A 12,834-nucleotide genomic window follows, 5' to 3' on the forward strand; every position below is an offset into this window, starting at 1 on the left:
CTCCAATTTGGTCTCCCTCTTCTCCTCGTTCCCTCCACCTCCGACACATATATCCTCTTGGTCAATCTTTCCTCACTCATTCTCTCCATGTGCCCAAACCATTTCAAAACACCCTTTCAAAATATATATATATATATATATATATATATATATATATATATATATTATTAAAAAAGGGGGTGACTGTATTATTGACTGGTTGGTAAGGTTATTTAATGTATGTATGACTCATGGTGAGGTGCCTGAGGATTGGCGGAATGCGTGCATAGTGCCATTGTACAAAGGCAAAGGGGATATGAGTGAGTGCTCAAATTACAGAGGTATAAGTTTGTTGAGTATTCCTGGTAAATTATATGGGAGGGTATTGATTGAGAGGGTGAAGGCATGTACAGAGCATCAGATTGGGGAAGAGCAGTGTGGTTTCAGAAGTGGTAGAGGATGTGTGGATCAGGTGTTTGCTTTGAAGAATGTATGTGAGAAATACTTAGAAAAGCAAATGGATTTGTATGTAGCATTTATGGATCTGGAGAAGGCATATGATAGAGTTGATAGAGATGCTCTGTGGAAGGTATTCAGAATATATGGTGTGGGAGGCAAGTTGTTAGAAGCAGTGAAAAGTTTTTATCGAAGATGTAAGGCATGTGTACGTGTAGGAAGAGATGAAAGTGATTGGTTCTCAGTGAATGTAGGTCTGCGGCAGAGGTGTGTGATGTCTCCACGGTTGTTTAATTTGTTTATGGATGGGGTTGTTAGGGAGGTGAATGCAAGAGTTTTGGAAAGAGGGGCAAGTATGAAGTCTGTTGTGGATGAGAGAGCTTGGGAAGTGAGTCAGTTGTTGTTCGCTGATGATACAGCGCTGGTGGCTGATGCATGTGAGAAACTGCAGAAGCTGGTGACTGAGTTTGGTAAAGTGTGTGAAAGAAGAAAGTTAAGAGTAAATGTGAATAAGAGCAAGGTTATTAGGTACAGTAGGGTTGAGGGTCAAGTCAATTGGGAGGTAAGTTTGAATGGAGAAAAACTGGAGGAAGTAAAGTGTTTTAGATATCTGGGAGTGGATCTGGCAGCGGATGGAACCATGGAAGCGGAAGTGAATCATAGGGTGGGGAGGGGCGAAAATCTGGGAGCCTTGAAGAATGTGTGGAAGTCGAGAACATTATCTCGGAAAGCAAAAATGGGTATGTTTGAAGGAATAGTGGTTCCAACAATGTTGTATGGTTGCGAGGCGTGGGCTATGGATAGAGTTGTGTGCAGGAGGATGGATGTGCTGGAAATGAGATGTTTGAGGACAATGTGTGGTGTGAGGTGGTTTGATCGAGTAAGTAACGTAAGGGTAAGAGAGATGTGTGGAAATAAAGAGAGCGTGGTTGAGAGAGCAGAAGAGGGTGTTTTGAAATGGTTTGGGCACGTGGAGAGAATGAGTGAGGAAAGATTGACCAAGAGGATATATGTGTCGGAGGTGGAGGGAACGAGAAGTGGGAGACCAAATTGGAGGTGGAAAGATGGAGTGAAAAAGATTTTGTGTGATCGGGGCCTGAACATGCAGGAGGGTGAAAAGAGGGCAAGGAATAGAGTGAATTGGATCGATGTGGTATACCGGGGTCGACGTGCTGTCAGTGGATTGAATCAGGGCATGTGAAGCGTCTGGGGTAAACCATGGAAAGGTGTGTAGGTATGTATATTTGCGTGTGTGGACGTATGTATATATATGTGTATGGGGGTGGGTTGGGCCATTTCTTTCGTCTGTTTCCTTGCGCTACCTCGCAAACGCGGGAGACAGCGACAAAGAAAAAAAAAAAATATATATATATATATATATATATATATATATATGTATATATATATATATATATATATATATATATATATATATATATATATATATATATATATTCCCTCAGAGGCCCAGTCCTCTGTTCTCAACGCTACCATGCTAATGCGGGAAATGGCGAATAGTTTGAAAGAGAGAGAAAAAAAAAATATATATGGCGAATAGTTTAAAAGAAAAAAAAAAAATATATATATATATATATATATATATATATATATATATATATATATATATATATATATATATATAAACTGACTACAGCAGTCTTCTGCATCTCTTTAATGACTTTAAAGTTTCTTTTTATCTCTAAGTCTAAAATAGATCTACAAGTAGATCTCAGCTCACGTACCTGTTACCCGCTTACGAAAAAAAAATGGAAAATATAAAACGCAAATATTCTAAAATCTTTAACAAGACGCTAATGGTGGTTCCACGCTTTGTACGTCGCATCCGCAATCAGATGATGAAAATCTCTAATGCAAGATTACGTTGATAGGCTTATGGAACGTAAATATTTCCTCTTTGACGAACGTTTCCTGCCTTTCATCTTCATAATCATGAGCCCCAGGTCCTGCAAAATGCACATTAAGAGCACACGTTATAACACAGGAAGAGAGGACAACTCGTCCTCACCAGACTCTCTTGGACCAAAACTTGTCAGAATGTTTCGTACGTTGTTGACGTACTGGGCTTCCAGGATTTACCAAGGATCGCAGCTATGTTTCAGGTGGGAAAAGAGTGAAGATAAGAATTTCATTTCGCACGACAGAGCCTTTTGTGCTTTTCAAACAGGCGTGTCAGACGGATCCTGACCTTTCCCTCCCCCAGGGAAGCACAACCCAATATGGATCAGATCAACAACTGGTGTGAGAGAGGTTCTGTAGCCAAGTTTAAATGAGAATATTAGGTAATTTTCCTGTTCCCTGGAAGGTATTTTTCATTTCAAGAGCAAGCATTTTGGTAAGATGAAGCGTGTAATTTGCCTCGTAATAGGGAGCATTTTGGTGTTCAGGGGGGCCCACTTTGTGGCTATCTGGGGCGTAATTACTGGTTTCATAAGCCCACCTTTGCCCTCTGACTCTGGTATGAAGGGGACGGTAAACACCAAGACCCCCTGGTCTGCGCTTGTCGCCAAGACGGTATTGTCCAGGTCACAACTTCGACCATCACCTCCCTTACCGGTGGTCACAACATCGTTATGAAAGTTCTCTCTTGGCTGAGAACTCTGGCCACCAATCCCATAACTGTTGGTGGCAACAGTGATGACATGATCCAGACCTGGACAAGAACCCCTCGCATGACACCCTCCTTGCAAGAGACCAAGAACACTCAACTAACTCATCGACTAACTGCTATGTTGACACCTCAAGCAGAACGGTCGAACTGGAAGTCAAGACTCCTCAGGCAGCGCTTTCAGTACCAGATATAAGACCTGCAAGACGGATCTAGCTAGTCCTGCTAAGATGTATGTAGCCCTGGTAAGACACCTCAACCATCACCTCTGATCGGCCAGTAACTCACCCACTTCGTCTTCCCAGGATCTAGCATCATCGTCAACTACTGCAGCTCCAGCAGTAAGTTTATGCTAATGGCAACATATGTTTAACCTGAGGCAGCGTTTTGTGTCCGCAGCTCAATGTCGGCAGAGAGCCAGGATGGGGCCACTCACCTCTCCCGAGCGATGTACCTCCACTGGAGAAGACTTATGGAGGCTACAGACACCGAGGAAGGGGCCACTCACCTCCCGGGCGATGCACCACCACTTAGGAAGAATTACGGGGTCTTCAGACGCCAGAGAGGGGCCATTCACCTTACGGTGTGGCTGTATTAGAGTCTGGTGTCACAAACACTTTACCTCATCAATGTAATGACGCTTTTGGTCGGGTGATCACAGGAGTCTATTAATGAAGCAGGATATATGTTTGGGTACACACCATGCCTCTTGGCCTATACTGTCATCCAGCTTCACGATTCCCTGTAGTTAAACTTCTCAACGACTTACTCAAAAGTTAGTTGAATAATAAAAGATAATAATCATAATACTAATGTTAACAATAATAATAATGATAATAATGATTATAATGATGATGAAAATAATAATAATAATAATAATAATAATAATAATAATAATAATAATAATAATAATAATAACGATAACAATTATTATTATTATTATTATCATTATTATTATTATTATCATTATTATAACAGTAATAATAATAATGATAATAATAATAACAATAATAATAACAATCCTTACGATAATGATAACTTATGATAACAATAACTATAGTAAAGTCTCGATCCTTGTTATACAAAACGATTTAACTGTTCAAGATCATCATCTTTATTCTGAACTTGACATCGAACAGTTCACATTCTCATTTCCATATGTTTACTCCTAGAGCTCATCCTTTTTCCAGTGTTGCCACTGAATATGTGTCACCTTCCTAGTCTTAAGGCCTGTCTACACGAGCGGGCCTGATCGGCGGGCTTGCCCGTTAACGGGCATATTTGACGGGCAAACGATCAAATTGCCCGAAAGCCCGCCGAGCGAAATCACTGAGCTGGTGCCCGGTAGCTGGAGTTTCTACCCTGCCAGACGCAAGATAATATCGTGAACCCACATCGGGCCTTCATCCCACGGCATAGTAGCACAGTGAACATTTAACGATGGCAGCCCAGGATAACTCATGTATCTTTACACCATATCCTTTTCTTCTTTTTCTTCTTGAGACACAAAGCTATTATCATAGAGCACAAAATCTTTTTCTTGACAATGCTAGGCACCATGGTTCTCGTACCGCACTCCACCCGCTACTGGCAACATCGTCGGGCAGGCCCGGCTGTTCATCACTTCGGTCGTGTGGACAACATTCACGGGCAGGCCCGCCAGAATTTGCCCGTTAACGGGCAAGCCCGCCGATCAGGCCCGCTCGTGTAGACAGGCCTTTACGCCTTTCCTGCTTTAACACATCAAGTATACATATGCGTACATCACATATCATACACTCCAACGGCCAGGATTCGAACCGAGGACCTTTTGCGTGGTATACGGAAACGCGTTGGAGCGTAGACTTCCCTCATTCTTCCTTGTAACTATATGGCGTCTGGTTTAGTTACCAAATAGGTTATTCTAACTCTTTTAAATCACTTGGCATATGTTAAATACTAGAGATGGGTGACGTCCAAAATGACTGATACCTCTTATATGAGTACCATCTTACATGACTCTCCTGAGCCTCACTTCTGGCTATTGCTTTTTTCTGTCACATAGCTTCTTGGTTTTCCAGTACTTTTCGCAATCTCATTTTCTTCGCAGCTCTACTGAGGAGGGAACTCTTCCACATTTTGTTCATACTCTTCTTACCCAACTTTCAGTAATGTCCTCATATTCTGTTTTCTTTTCTGATTTAAGAGTGCCGTTCCATGCAAACGTCGTTACAGCCTCTTACGATTCTATGTGATATCTTGTCTTCACTTACCCTACTTGTTTCAAAGTAGGCAGATCAAACACTTCATTCCTTACCTTATAGCTCAATTTACTCAAAACTTGTATCATTCGTCGGGTTCCTTTTAACGGGTTTCATCAGTTCTATAGGTCTTTAGTTGAGACACACTCCAACTTGTGTCCCAGACACATCTTGCCTATGTTGTTGAATTCCTCACTGCCAAAATGCTCGAAGGAATTTTTGACAACGACCGAGATATAATTTGTGGAGCTTATGTAATGTTCTTGTGACAAACTTGACGTGATGTCAACTCCTGAGTCCCCACCCCCTCTCACAGCCTGACTCGTAATTTGCTGCCCAGATACATAATTACTTAATTGTACTGTGCGCGGGGCGGAGAGAGAGAGAGAGAGAGAGAGAGAGAGAGAGAGAGAGAGAGAGAGAGAGAGAGAGAGAGAGAGAGTTCTAAACTCGCGGGACCTCGTCTCTAAAACTTCTGGTCCACCAAGTAGCTTAAATACTTAGTCTTAGGCCGTGGGTGTGTGTGTGTGTGTGTGTGTGTGTGTGTGTGTGTGTGTGTGTGTGTCGTTTTGAACTTTCTCAATCTCTCTATGTTTTTGTCTTTGTTTCTCTGCGTGCGTCTGCATTTGTGGCATTCTTCTCTCTTCCAAATGCTATATGAGGATCTCACTGGTGTGGAGATCAACTAACATATTCAAATTCTGGTTCTTCGAGTTTGTTCACTTTACAAAGCTATCACAACACATCTTCCAAGGGATCCTGGATCCACTGAAGAGTGGCCCCATGTTCGATCATGAACCCCTCCCACATTAAGATATAATTCTTTATCAAGTTCAGAGAAAAACATGACATTTCTTCTAGGTAACTATCAGATCTCAGAGGAAGAAAAGTTTGTTCCCTCCATGCTCTCTAGAACGAGTGTTTAGTCATGGTTTGTCTTCTGAAGGGCAGACTCCTGAGTGTTGTGAATAGAACACGTAGGTGATATACCACAATACCGTGAGAAATGGCCGTATGTCTACATGATAATGTACTTAGAAATATGAATTTCCTCTCAAGATTTGTGCCTAGTGTGGCTCCCAGAATGGTATTCTTTAATGGGAAAGGTTTCTAGTGTCGTCCATAGCATGAACAATTATGGATGATATACTGACCCCTTAAAGACTTTTCAGGGTTTTCTTTTAGCTGTTTTACGTGCGTGTTTAAGGGAAGAGAGAAGAGTGTCGCCAGGGGTGAATTTTGTAGCTCGGGAAGGATTATTTTCTTATTACGTGTGGCGTATTTCATCGGGTAATAGAGGGTGTTTTGGTGATCACGGTGGCACACTTTGTGATTGCCTGAAACTTTATAGACCAACTCTCGTTCTCTAACCTGATACCACCACCAGAGGACTGATTCAGGCCAAGTTCCATTGATCGACATTTCATGTCCAGTACCACAACAATGGCGAGACTTCCTGTTCCTGCTCCATATGGCCCCATACCCCAAAAGGCCGTTGGCCAGAACCTTGGCCACTGGATGGTTCTCGTCTGGCCAAGGCACGTTGGCCAGTCATACAGTCGCGACGGTCCTGGCCATAACCATGATCTCTCAGCCATCTCCTCCGTAACATTTGTACGACGATAAAATCATTATGTTCGCGACGGACCTGGGCTGGTCCGGGTCCCTCGCCGAACACGAACACCTACTGACATCTCACGTAGGGCAGTCCAGGCCTGTGACCTGGGATATGGTACCTGCACTACCGGGAGTACTGAGTCTCCACGACGGACCCTGGCCAGGTCAAGACCAATCCACAACACACATGACAAACCAGTACCTCACTTTCATGATATACTCTGCACGAATCTTCCTCCTTCCCACCAGCAGGAAATGATGCCGTCATCTACTGCAGGTATCAGCTGGGTTCCAAAACTCAGAGGGTTTAAGGTTATGACACCATTTGTCAGGCTTGGCAACGTTGCATCGCCTTTTGTCCTCAGCTTTGCCGAGTCATGTGTCTGTTAAAGTCACCAGTAATGTACCATCACTGAGGAGGTGTAGCAGGCTCTACTGTATGGAACGCTCTTCACTATCAAGAAAATTGTGTTTTTGACCTAACAATCACGTCAGCAAACTGAAGTGCGTCATTTTCCTCTCTCGTTTTGTTTTGTGGTTCCCACTGTTTATGTGGAGGTGCTGAGTATGCTCATATCGCCTCCTGTACACCTGAGAGCAGCTACTGAGAGACCGTTTCATAAGTCTAGTGATACATACGTCGCGGGGTTTTCTGACAACTACACGAATCCTAAAACGATAAACAAGGAATATCAAGGATCGATATCATCAAATGCAATTTTCTCTAGAAACAGCATCACACAGTCTGTACTCTCCGTTCTCCTGTTTTCAAGAGGTATCTCCATGTTTTCCTGTTCCCCTTACCTCTAAATATTTCTCCCGGGAGAAGCAATGGGAGATTTCCTTGATAGTGCTGACGTAATTATCACACTCAGTATCTACGTCATCCACGCCTGGCACTTCACTCCGGGGATACTGCACTATACACAGTCTAAAGTGACGTATTGTACAACAGGTAACTGGCCAATATGTCTTGATACTGTGACTCAGATGTTGATACTGTGACTCAGATGTTGAGTCCTGGAGGTGGCAGGTGACCATACTGTGACTCAGATGTTGAGTCCTGGAGGTGGCAGGTGACCATACTGTGACTCAGATGTTGAGTCCTGGAGGTGGCAGGTGACCATACTGTGACTCAGATGTTGAGTCCTGGAGGTGGCAGGTGACCATACTGTGACTCAGATGTTGAGTCCTGGAGGTGGCAGGTGACCATACTGTGACTCAGATGTTGAGTCCTGGAGGTGGCAGGTGACCATACTGTGAGTCACGACAAATGGTTTACACAGGCTGGGGTGGAGGGCACTGGTCAGCCATATAGATGAACACATAAGGTCAAGAATGTTCTGACTGGGTGTGGTAAATCCAACTGTTCCTGCAGATCTATACATCTGATTTCGTGAAATACAATCCCCACACAGCCACGTACTTGGTAATCTACCGTGATAATGTGATTTGATCATTGTTGTATATTTTATGTATACATTTTCTTGTGTGTGTGTGTGTGTGTGTTTGTGTGTGTGTGTGTGTGTGTGTGTGCGTGTGTGTGTGTGTGTGTGTGTGTGTGTGTGTGTGTGTATGCGCGTGTGTGCATCATATCGATACACTGATATCATAAAACTAAAATGATAATTTTTTTTTCCTTGTCCGAACTAGACAGTACAGTTTCTCCAGCGGGAAAATTGGCCGTAATTACATTAATTCAAGAACTCGTCACCAGGAACCCGTGGGAGCTGACGTGCGTGACCCACATTATGACGACAAACTCCCAACCAAGAGAAGAGGAGGGAGGAGTTAAGAAATGAGAGAAGAGAGAGGAATGGAGAGGTGAAGCGGGGAGAGAGAGAGAGAGAGAGAGAGAGAGAGAGAGAGAGAGAGAGAGAGAGAGAGAGAGAGAGAGAGAGAGACGCATCTGGCTATATAACAGAACATTATAGCGCAGCCACCTACCAGCAGGCGATCCTGAGCAAGAAATATTAGTTTTGCTGATGTCGTCGTAATGCAGCTGCCTGAGGGGAAGATTTCTACACTTCAGAACAGTTCTCCATAATGACCAACTTTCCAGACATGTAAAAAACACCGTTTACTGGTCGCTGTTCCGCCATGAAGTGCGACGTTAAAGATGTTCCAAGTATTTTTCAACTCATAGAGGTATAGAATATGTTCGTCTTCAACACAATCTCAAACATATATATATATATATATATATATATATATATATATATATATATATATATATATATAGCTAGTTCGTCGATGTAAATCATTCATCATTCAGTTGTAATACTATATAATTACATGCATACTGGATCAAAGCCGTGATCCCTCTATACGTCTCATTTCCTCGACTTAATCTGGTCTTTGAAGATATATCAAGTAAGGTCTTCGACACACAGGATAACTGTCATCAGATCTCGGTGCTTCTTAAGAAAAGCCAGATAATGTTTCTGATGTTTTACGTCTTCCTACTGTAGGTAGAATGGTATTTTCCTCAGGGCCTTCAGAGATGGTGACTCTTGACTTAAACTGTCAGTTTCTCAGCCTAACGGATGATCAGTTGTATCAGTCAGTCCCCAGTCCTCCACATGTTGTGGTGTTTCATTATCAAGTTTCACCCATTGTGACGTTCAGTGTCCACTGGTCTATATAGATGGTGACATGAGACAATATTCTGCCAGTGTTTTCACAGACAGTGTTGGTCAGTTGGTTGTGTCACTGATCCTAACGTTCCGTTCTAGCGTTTCACAGGTTACGACACTCAGAAACGTGTGGTCACAAAGTGTCACTGATCCTAACGTTCCGTTCTGGCGTTTCACTGGTTACGACACCCAGAAACCTGTGGTCACAAAGTGGAAGGCTCAGTTACCAATGTCTCATCAGTTACATCACTCAGGTCTTGTATAAGCTGCCATGGTCAGTGTCCGGTGCTTCACAAGCAGCCATTCTGACCTGCCAGGGTTTCATAAGTTGTACTGCTTAGTTATCAACGTGTCAAAGGCTGCTATGTTCACTTACCAGTAATTTATGGTTGCAGTACTAAGTGGTCGGTGTTTTGTCGTCCTGAACAGTACATAGTACATAATTTGTCTTCCTACTTTGTCTTTTTGCTGATATGATTGATTAATAGGAAATTACATTCAAGAGATACAATTAAATGGATAATATGCATATCGACCAATTCTTCTGAATCTAGCTAGTTAGGACTGTTCAGTACAGTTTTAGAGTACAGATATACATAACATTCTGTTACATCTATACACTAAAGAAATTGTATCAATTTGACAATTATATATCTCTACCAGTGAACATTAAAGATAAGTATTTCATTCTCTTTAGGAAGACAAGAAGTGGGTAGCAAGACTTCTTATTCAATTCTCGAAAGAAAGTTTGCAGCATTATTTTCTGAGTTTCTTAGATTAAAATCCAGAAGGTAATGTTGATTCCTGATAAAATGAAGACCTTCATGCTGCAGATAGGAAGAAATAATGAGATTAGGACATCTAATACAACACCAGAAGCACAGGAAGAAAGTCAATATGACGATGCAAATCAAATTTTTCCCATCGTAAGCAAGGCGGAAGGAAATTGACAACTAAATCATGAACATTTTGAGATCTTTATCAATTCAAATCATATGATAAATAATGCACTGACTTATCTGTGATTAGCTACTGAAAAGCTTAATGATTGGAAAAAGGAAACGAAGCTGAGGATGGACAAATTGGCAAATATGAAACTTTCTGAAGAAGTAAAGTAGATAACACACAAGATCTGATAGAAAAGAGACACCGCTCACAATGTATCCAAATCCATAGCTAAATATACGTCGAGGACTTTGAGGTAATACTTCGCCTGGCTGCTGCAGGGATAACCCTTCACTATAAAGCTTAAAGATGGAGATCAAATGGCCGAGGAATTACTTATGTACGTATTGCAGAGTGAGTGAGTGTGATGCATGTTAGAGACGTTATGAATTTAAAATTTGCTATGAATGTGAAATATTGATCAAATACAGATAGTGGGGTGGGCTACCAAGAATTTACACGACAGATATGTAAAACTATCTTACACATACACACACACACAAACACACACACATACACACATACACACACACACACACACACACACACACACACACACACACACACACACGGTAAAGCACAAATAATGGAAGATTTCAATAAACAAAAGAGGAAATGAGGAGATTGGATTCTCATGGAGACGGAGAGTCATGGAGACACAAGCTCTCAGAAGGCGTACAAGAAAACTTACTAAACCAAGAAGTACATCAACGAACACATTAAAACGAGAGGGACTGATACCTCGTTATCAGTAGATCTTATCTTAACATACGTACAGTAACGTAGATATTGGGGATATCATATACGATACGCACATTGTAAAAAGATGCAATGATAGCACAGATAAGATCAGACTAAAAGACGTCTATCATCACCTGCCACTATCACAGCCACTATCACCACCTGCCACCATCACCACGTCTATCACCACTTGCCACCATCACCACGTCTTATCATCACCTGCCACCATCACCACCACTATCACCACCTGCCACCATCACCACGTCTTGATATCATCACCTGCCACCATCACCACCACTATCACCACCTGCCACCATCACCATTATCACCACCTGCCACCACCACCACTACTATCACCACCTGACACCATCACCACGTCTATCATCACCTGCCACCATCACCACCACTATCACCACCTGCCATCATCACCACGACTATCACCACCTGCCACCATTACCACCACTATGCCACCATCACTACCTACCCTCACCATCACTACCAGTCCTTGGCTCCTCTCCAGCTCACACTCCATCATTATACAGCAAAATAAAACTCTTGGAGAAAATATCACAAAATCATGTAAAGTGATTAATGACCAGCGATCCTAACGTCCCAGTCTGACACTTTGCTATTCCTATATTGAAAGAAATCTGAGCCTCACCGTTACGCTCAGTGTTAACACTGCTGCTGGCGAGTTTATAATCTGCAGAACCTAACACCTGTGAGGTAAGGAATGTAGAACTTTAATCATTTTAGTAGTTTTATAAAGAACACCTTAGACTACTTCATATTCAGTATGAGAAAATGTCATTCAAATGTGAACAAGGATCTTTACACAATGAAATCCACACTTATAGAAAACTGGCAATACATTTGTTAGGTATAATTTACGAGCCGTGCTTGATCATCTTATGTACAATGCTCATCATTTATTGCACAGAGAAGTCAACAGACACAGATGTACATCACGTAGTATCATAACCTGTGAAGCACTGGTAACTGAGCATCGCAACTTGTGAAGTGCTAGAAACTAAGCGTCCAGCTTAGGAGCACCCGACCCCAGTGAAACATGAGGACACTGAGCGTCCAGCTTAGGAACACCGGACACCACGTGAAACATGAAGACACTGATCGTCCAGCTTAGGAGCACCGGACACCACGTGAAACATGAGGACACTGAGCGTCCAGCTTAGGAGCACCGGACACCACGTGAAACATGAAGACACTGATCGTCCAGCTTAGGAGCACCCGACCCCAGTGAAACATGAGGACACTGAGCGTCCAGCTTAGGAGCACCGGACACCATGTGAAACATGAAGACACTGATCGTCCAGCTTAGGAGCACCGGACACCACGTGAAACATGAGGACACTGAGCGTCCAGCTTAGGAACACCGGACACCACGTGAAACATGAAGACACTGATCGTCCAGCTTAGGAGCACCGGACACCACGTGAAACATGAGGACACTGAGCGTCCAGCTTAGGAGCACCGGACACCACGTGAAACATGAAGACACTGATCGTCCAGCTTAGGTGCACCGGACACCACGTGAAACATGAGGACACTGAGCGTCCAGCAACAGAATGAACCA

Source organism: Panulirus ornatus, chromosome 14 (assembly GCF_036320965.1).
Source record: "Panulirus ornatus isolate Po-2019 chromosome 14, ASM3632096v1, whole genome shotgun sequence".
Taxonomy (NCBI): Eukaryota; Metazoa; Arthropoda; class Malacostraca; order Decapoda; family Palinuridae; genus Panulirus; species Panulirus ornatus.